General features: G+C 52.1%; 1 long non-coding RNA gene across 1 annotated transcript; it reads left to right on the top strand.

The window, feature by feature from the left end:
- Nucleotides 1-1,705: 1,705 nt before the first annotated feature.
- LOC128822925 (uncharacterized) lies at nucleotides 1,706-2,763 on the top strand. Its single transcript, XR_008441616.1, has 4 exons — nucleotides 1,706-1,745; nucleotides 1,848-1,891; nucleotides 1,973-2,013; nucleotides 2,095-2,763. It is a non-coding gene; the product is annotated as an uncharacterized LOC128822925 (long non-coding RNA).
- The last annotated feature ends 3,614 nt before the right edge of the window (nucleotides 2,764-6,377 follow it).

Below are 6,377 nucleotides of genomic sequence, written 5' to 3'. Positions count from 1 at the left end.
GGCCATCCACTCGGCGTACGCTAAGCCCATGTCATCAGGTGGCGGACGGACCGGGTTTCCTGCACTCGTGAGCCCTCCGGAAGTATGACGGGACCCCGTGATGAAGCCCACACATCTTGTATTTCAAGGTCCCGTCTGGGTAGCTCACGGGAACGGCCGAGGAGCTGCGGTGAGTCGGGGAGGTAGGGAGGAGGAGAGGGGGTCCACTCCAGTTTCAGCCGTGCCCAGTCACCTTGTCTCCACTTAACCTAGGCGTACCTCGTGACGGCAGCGTCGGCCTCGGAGCACGGCCGAAGCGTGCGGCCCGAACGCCAGGGCTCTCTTAGGAGAAGGTGAGTAGCAGAATTGTCAGGTTTTAGCCCATGTGCTGTTAAGATTGTGCACTGATGTTTCCTTTTCTTTGTCTTGGCAGATGAAGAGATAAGAGCCTGGTGACAGCTGGAACTTCCCAGACGGGGAGGTGGCCTTCTTTTGCACTCGACAGGGATTTGCACGCCCAGAAGTGTGCAAGATAAGTCGAGGGCTACGACCCACTGAGGGGAGGGAAGCGGGGTGCTGGCTTGGGACTGCCCGGAAGGGATTTTTGAGTCTGCTTTGGAGATGGGGATGTCTAAGAAGTGTCTCATTAGGCCACCTAAAGGGAAAGCGTCTCTTTTGATCTCAGTGCTGAGGTGCGCAGGGCAGAGCAGTTCCGGTGTGGGTCGTGTCACTTGTCTCTTGTGCATTCTGTGTTGTTTGGGTCTGTCACGTCACTTGTCTTTTTTTACCTTAGCTGTCTGAGGGTCATCTTGGCATCTGTGATCTTTGCGTTCCTCGGCCCGGCCCCAACGCCACAGGCCTTTTGACTCGGGAGTCCCGACAGGCATCGCAGTCGTATCTGTCTTTAGAAGCATCCGGTCAGATGTCTTTTAAGGTCTCATTCTGAGCGGTAGCGACAGCCGCACACCCCAACGATCCATTATAGCGGCTTAGGACTTGTGAGAACGCCAAGCTAGGTAGCTCATTCTTACCGTAGGCCTTTCAGGCATCCGCTTGTGCAGTTCTCGGAAGACATCGTTTTCTTAGCATCTTCTTCCTGCAGGGTTCTTTGAGCCTCATCAGCTCCGAGCCGTCCGTCTCCCCTAGGTCATCTCGTTCCGCAATCTCTCTGTCCTCGCGGGCATTTTTCTCGCCAAGAGATTTTTCTCCATGTGGCGTCCCCTCGTTTGTCGTGTCCTGTCCTGTGTCACGGGTGTCTGCACATATTTGTCCCGGAGCTGCTCTGTCCTGCTGCACAGCCTGGTGTAATTGCACAAGTCCTGGAGACCTGCAATTTGGAATGGGGGATGTAGTTGTATTCTAGATGGTATTCCTAGATTCACACAGGATGCTTGGACCTGTTAAGTTATCCTACAGTTGTTTGAATTTTCTCCTAACTTTCTTTCAGATGCAGACATTTAAGATCTGTGGCAGAGCGCCCCTCCTGGGTCAGGGGGTTTTCCCTGAGAAGGTCAGTTGCTGTTTGTATTTGCAGGGGAAGCATAAATGGTGACTATGTTACAGCACTGTTCTTTGTCTTTATTATTAGGAAGTCCAGGCAGATAGCTGCAGTCAAGGCCAAGTGTGCCAGGTGAGCAGTGGACAGAAGCAGTTGTTCTCGCACAGGTCTCAGTTTCTGGTGAAAGTCTAAGCATCCCTTTTTTTTTTTTTTTTCTTTTAGGCAGTTCTCTCGCGAGATGTCTCTGATCCCAGATGTCTGAGGCCAGGTGGGTGCAAGCTTAAGGTGTAGGTGGGCGTACTTGTCAGGTCAGGGTGGTGGTCTTTTCTCAGTATCTCAGTGTGGTTTTTTTTGCTTTGTTTCTTTGCAGGTGTCATTGCTGCCCTAGGCGTGTGAAGGAACCGAGTCAAGCGGGTGAGTCGGCATTTAGGCTGGGTGACTCATAGGTGACCGTTATGCGGCAGCACGCTAAGCCTGTACCTTTTCCTTTTGTAGGTATCCTCCTGGCAGCCTGTTGAGTCGCATCAAGATTTCAGGTGAGCCGGGGCAGCGGTGCATCAGAGTTCCGGGGATTCCTCTTTTGCAGGGCGCTAGTTGCATTTTCTGTTTTGTCTTAGGTACCGTGAGGAGGCGCATAGCTGAAGTTTGGAAACGGCAGCACCGAAGCGGATGTAGAGAACATGTCGCCGTCCACGTCCGGCTGACGATGGATTTTGTCCGGTCGTCTTGCAAAAGCTAAGTGTCGGGGCCAGTAGGTGGGAGAAGGGGAAAAACCTTTACTATCACAGGAGACAATTTGATGTTAGCTTAGAGGAGAGGCCCATAGTGGGACGGGCCCCTCGGAAGCAGAGGGAGAGGGTTTCTCCTCAGCCTCACCAGAGTCTTCGCCGGGCAGGGCAGTTCCGATCCGTCTTCGCGTCCTCGCGAGGTTTGCGTCGGCGGCCTTCTTCGACTCTCGACGTCGTCGTGGATCTTTTCACCCGAGGAGCTCGCCTTCACGTCCGGAGCTCTAGCCACGGTCACGCCGTAGTCATCGCTTTCTTGTCTAGGCCTACTGAGCTTCTTAGGCTTCCTCTTAAGTCCTTTGGCACTAACATCTTGAAAGGAGTTAAATTTCATCATCACATGCTATTGCCCTAGGGCTTTCTTTCCTTTGGCATCATCGGCCTATGACTCATCTTGGACTAGCAATCTTGGGTCCATAAGGTGGAACTGCCAGGCAGTTTTCACTCGTGTCCGTGTTATGTCGTCCGTGTCCGTGTTATGTCGTCCGTGTCCGTGTTATGTCGTCCATGTCCATTGATTTCTGCATCATAGGCCTTTGTTACATCTCGAGGCTTTATCGGCATTGTTCTCTGCCGTATCGGCCATATTTTACTCGTGTACCTTCCTGGATATCGCTTATTCCGGCATCGTTACATTTTTACTTTTTGAGACGGGAAGAAGTACAGGAGACGTTCTCATCCATCTTCCTTCTCACCTTTGGTAGCGCCTTCTCTTCCCGTGCCATTCTCTTGGACTTCTAGAGGGAGCATATTAGACCCTCATCACCTGACCGCAGTAGTTCCGTAGCTTGCGCCTTCTCAAAGGCTATAGGGCTCGACAATTAATCTTCCGGAGAGTTACGTCAAGTCCTCACTTATATTGTATCTACGTCGGCATATATTGTACGTGCTTAGGTTGTACCTACCTATGTTGGCTTATACTGTATGTGCTTATATTGTATGTACTTATGTCGTATGTACCTATGTCGGTTTATATTGTATGTACTTATACTGTATGTTCCTACGTTGGCTTATATTGTGCATATATTGTATGTACCTACCTTGGCTTATGTTGTACATGCCTCTGTCGTGCCACTTACGATCGGAGCTGCCCTGCCCAGGCGCGTAGTCACAGTTAGGTAGAGCAGTTATAAAACTTTACAGTTCATCTGTCTTCTATGGGGGTTTTGGGTACAAAATTTATGGACCCGGAGCGGGAATAGCTCCTAGCCGTCAGATAGTCACTCGTCGACCGCCTCCCGTCGTCTCTGTCGTCTCGCAGGTCCCCGGGTCCCTACACGTTATCCCGGAATCTACCGCTAGACATCGAAGAGCCGCGGTCAGAAGACGCGTCGAAGCGGCAACATAGCGTTTCAAGTAAGGGTCGCAGTCAGCGTGTAAGCGGAAGAGCGTGTGAGAGAGCGTGATTGTCCGTGTCTGTCTGTGAGAGCTTGTGTCTCCAGGTGTGAGTGTGTGTTGACCGGTTCTAACCTTGTGCGTATGGCCTTTGCCTTTCAGGTTTTTCAGCTCATTTTTAAATTTAGAATAAAAAATCCCCAGCCGGGGTTTTTTTTTTTTCCCCCCCGGCTGGGTTTTTTTTTTCCTCGGTCCCGGCCGGTCCGCGAGGCGAAGTTCATCGCCAAAGTTTGGAGGCGGACCGTCCCGGGACCGGGGTTTTCGTCAGGCAGGAGGATTTTTTAGGAGGCTCCCGGGGACCACGTTCCCAAGGAACAACGATTGCCGGGGCGTAACGGAGCGGTTGAAATGAGAGCGACGGTGAGTTTGCGTGGAATGTGAAGGAGGTGGTCACGGTGGATGACTGTTGTTTTCTGTGTGCTATTTTTTTTTTTGGTCTTTCCTCTAACAATCAGACAAAATGTAATGTAAATAGAAAAAATGTTATATTGTGTTAATATGCGTTCGGTTTCTATTGCCCCGTATCGTTCCGTGTTTGCTTTCGCCGCCGCATTTCCCATACGGCTCCGTACGTAAGTCGGATTTCTACCAGTCAGCGTACGGATTGTATCTACGCTCCCATTCGTATACATCGTTTCTATGTGTTTTGCTGGAGTGTAAATAAAAAAATCATTCAATAAAGTTGAATCAACCCTAATAAAGATGCCCCCCGCTCCCTCCCCCTCCCCCTTTGGCTCCTGTGTTTTTTTGGTGTGGTTTAGTCATTTTTTTTTCCCCACTGTATTTCTTCCTTTGCTTCGTCTCTTAGTTTTCTTTCTGTCACGTCATTTCTGTCCGTCCCTAACTTTGTTTCTGTTTCTCACTGTTTCTAACTCTCTCTGCTTCTCTGTTTCCCTGTATGTATTTTCTTCTGTTTCTCTATTTCACTATTTCTAACTATTTATTTTTCTCTCTAGTTGATGCTTTTACTCTTTATTTCTTTTTCTCTCCAGATTCTCTTCTTTTTTTTTCTCTATTCTTTTCTTTTGTCCTCTTTTTCACTCTCACCCTCTTTCTTTTTCACTGTACCCCTTCTCATTTTTTTACTCTTTGCCACTTAAGTCCCCACTTAAGTCCCCACTTAAGTCCCCACTTAAGTCCCCACTTAAGTCCCCCTCTTTCTTTATTTCCATCTTTTAATTTCTAACTTTGTTTCCCTTTCTAGCTTTCAAAAAGCAGCAGTAGAAACTTTCAGGCTCCCTGGGAGTAAAAAAAAAAAAAATAAAAAACAAACTTTAAATAATTATTAAAAAAAAAAAGAATTTACTCCCCGGGAGCCTGAAACTTTCTACTGCTGCACCGGACATATAGTTTTTCTTCTTTTTTATATATACACCTATAGGACCCCTAATTAGTGCTCCACCTGGCACACTACACTACCCACATCATCACCGCCATCTTGCTCGTCATCACATGACCGCACGGGCGCCGCCATCTTGCTCCCCGTCACATGACCGCACGGGCGCCGCCATCTTGCTCCTCGTCACATGACCGCACGGGCGCCGCCATCTTACTCCCTGTCACATGACCGCACGGGCGCCGCCATCTTGCTCCCTGTCACATGACCGCACGGGCGCCGCCATCTTGCTCCTCGTCACATGACCGCACGGGCGCCGCCATCTTGCTCCCCGTCACATGACCGCACGGGCGCCGCCATCTTGCTCCTCGTCACATGACCGCACGGGCGCCGCCATCTTGCTCCCTGTCACATGACCGCACGGGCGCCGCCATCTTGCTCCCCGTCACATGACCGCACGGGCGCCGCCATCTTGCTCCCCGTCACATGACCGCACGGGCGCCGCCATCTTGCTCCTCGTCACATGACCGCACGGGCGCCGCCATCTTACTCCCCGTCACATGACCGCACGGGCGCCGCCATCTTGCTCCCCGTCACATGACCGCACGGGCGCCGCCATCTTGCTCCTCGTCACATGACCGCATGGGCGCCGCCATCTTGCTCCCCGTCACATGACCGCACGGGCGCCGCCATCTTGCTCCCTGTCACATGACCGCACGGGCGCCGCCATCTTGCTCCCCGTCACATGACCGCACGGGTGCCGCCATCTTGCTCCCCGTCACATGACCGCACGGGCGCCGCCATCTTGTTCCCCGTCACATGACCGCACGGGCGCCGCCATCTTGCTCCCCGTCACACGACCGCACGGGCCCCGCCATCTTGCTCCTCGTCACATGACCGCACGGGCGCCGCCATCTTGCTGCTCGTCACATGACCGCACGGGCCCCGCCATCTTGCTCCCCGTCACATGACCGCCCGGGCGCCGCCATCTTGCTCCCCGTCACATGACCGCACGGGCGCCGCCATCTTCCTCCCCGTCACATGACCGCACGGGTGCCGCCATCTTGTAGGGCTAAGGAGCTGCATTTAGCGTTGCATGTTAGGGTTAGGGGTTGCAGTGTAGGGTTGCGGTGTAGGTGTAGGGTTGCAGTGTAGGGTTGCGGTGTAGGTGTAGGGTTGCGGTGTAGGTGTAGGGTTGCGGTGTAGGGTTGCGGTGTTAGGGTTAGGGTTAGGGTTTAGGGTTAGGGTTAGGGTTAGGGTTAGGGTTAGGGTTAGGGTTAGGGTTTAGGGTTAGGGTTAGGGTTAGGGTTAGGGTTAGGGGTTAGGGGTTAGGGTTAGGGTTAGGGTTAGGGTCAAGGGTTAGGGTTAGGGTCAAGGGTTAGGG

Source organism: Vidua macroura, unplaced genomic scaffold, assembly GCF_024509145.1.
Source record: "Vidua macroura isolate BioBank_ID:100142 unplaced genomic scaffold, ASM2450914v1 whyUn_scaffold_122, whole genome shotgun sequence".
In the NCBI taxonomy this organism is placed as follows: domain Eukaryota; kingdom Metazoa; phylum Chordata; class Aves; order Passeriformes; family Viduidae; genus Vidua; species Vidua macroura.
This window is presented reverse-complemented; position numbering and strand designations above follow the sequence as displayed.